Here is a 2,218-nt window from a genome sequence, read left to right on the forward strand (position 1 = left end):
TAAGTATGCTAAAATATGTAGAGCGTAACATAAATAAAACACACACTTTACTAAATGGTGTCTTAAAATTCAACTTAATTAACAATTAAGTTAACATTTGTATTTAATTTTTCAATTATTTAATTGGGGTAACAATTTGTGCCACATATTAACCTTAATATTAATTAAGAAGAGAATCATTCATAAAAAATATAAACTTTTAGTTTTACTATAAACAAAAAAATGTTTTATAAATAAAAATCTAATTCTCACTCCTGACATATAACATTTTGTCATATTGTATTTTCATTGGTATTAAAAAATAAAATAAAAAGCAACATAACAAATAACAGAAAAAACTATTTTCCGCTATAAACAGGATTCTTAGTGTATTCGTTTCTCGTACGTTTCTCCAAACCATTACAAATTGTAATGTGTTTAATGTCTTTTGATGTTAAATGCAATGTTCAATAAAGAGTTTATTTAAAAACTATTTCCGGTATGGAACGAACTTTTTTTTAACTGCCTTAAATTGTATCGACCGGAAGTGGCGTCAGTGTCGCGCATGCACGGAACAAATCGTGTTTCCGGGACGGATCGGTAGCGACAGTGCTTTCTGTGTCACATCACGGCGCACCACACATTATAGGAGCAAAATGATTAAATCTAGGATTTTTTCTACTCATGTTTGTGGTCTCTAATAATAAAATAAAAAGCAACATAACAAATAATAGAAAAAACTATTTTCCGCTCTAAACAGGATTCTTAGTGTATTCGTCCCTCGTACGTTTCTCCAAACCATTACAAATTGTAATGTGTTTAATGTCTTTTGATGTTAAATGCAATGTTCAATAAAGAGTTTATTTAAAAACTATTTCCGGTATGGAACGAACTTTTTTTAACTGCCTTAAATTGTATCGACCGGAAGTGGCGTCAGTGTCGCGCATGCGCGGAACAAATCTTGTTTCCAAATCCGGGACGGATCGGGTAGCGACAGTGCTTTCTGTGTCACATCACGGCGGACCACACATTATAGGAGCAAAATGATTAAATCTAGGATTTTTTTCTACTCATGTTTGTGGTCTCTCACCGTTTAAAACTCTTATAAGATTTAAAAAATATATTTTGGTGTGGCCCCAGCATTAGTTTCGTCATGTTTTTTTTTATTAAGTAAAAATTATCAATACAACAAAATGGCACCAATAACTATACAAAGGAAACTAATCTGGTATGGAAGGCTCAACACAGTGGATTTTCGGACCGGTTAAAGTGTGCGACTGCGTTGCTTTTACAAGCATGAATTAGGTTACAACGTTGCGTATATAGATCCATTTTTGCAGCTATTATCAATGTAAATGATTACACTGACAAATAAGTAAATTGTTAAAACTTAAAATTCATACTGGGGCACAGCAGATTTATACTGGGGCAGGTGCCCCAGTAAAAGGGGTCTAGCGACGCCCCTGTTGTCTCTTATAACTCTATACACAATATTTCAATTGAAGACCCTTTTTCCTTCTGTTACTTCTACAAATAGAAGATGCTTCTGATTCTTTAAATGGCATGTGCACTTGTTTATATTTGTATTATACCATGGTCTGTCTGAATACTCGATTCTGTTTGGTTCTGTTCAGCTTAATGCACAGGTACTTCCAGATCAACATTTGAAATAAACTGAGGAAAATAACTGTCATTTTCACCTGTCTGATCAAAAATGACACTGTAAATAACAGCTTTAACCAGTTTATAACTTGGCATGGTATAACTGGGATAAAGTTGGTTTGACGTTGGACGTTCGATATTCGTGAATGTAGGGACCGTCTCTAAAGTTACATACACATTAAAATATTTTTTTAAAAGCTCAATAGCATTTAAAGGGAATGACTTACAGCCACAAAACTTACTGTACTGTGGTCATGTGTGTGTACTCTATGAAGCACACCTTTTAGATTTTTGATATTTATTATAATAAACCGTCAAATTAAATGTAAATATTCCTATGTGTTTCACTACTGTATGGACTCATACACAAAAATACCATTTTTAAAGCTCAATAGCATTCAAAGGGAATGACTTACAGCCACAAAACTTACTGTACTGTGTTCATGTGTGTGTACTCTATGAAGCACACCTTTTAGATTTTTGATATTTATCATAATAAACCGTCAAATTATATGTAAATATTCCTATGTGTTTCACTACTGTATGGACTCATACACAAAAATACCATTTTTAAAGC

This window comes from Triplophysa rosa, unplaced genomic scaffold, assembly GCF_024868665.1.
Source record: "Triplophysa rosa unplaced genomic scaffold, Trosa_1v2 scaffold298_ERROPOS274155+, whole genome shotgun sequence".
In the NCBI taxonomy this organism is placed as follows: Eukaryota; Metazoa; Chordata; class Actinopteri; order Cypriniformes; family Nemacheilidae; genus Triplophysa; species Triplophysa rosa.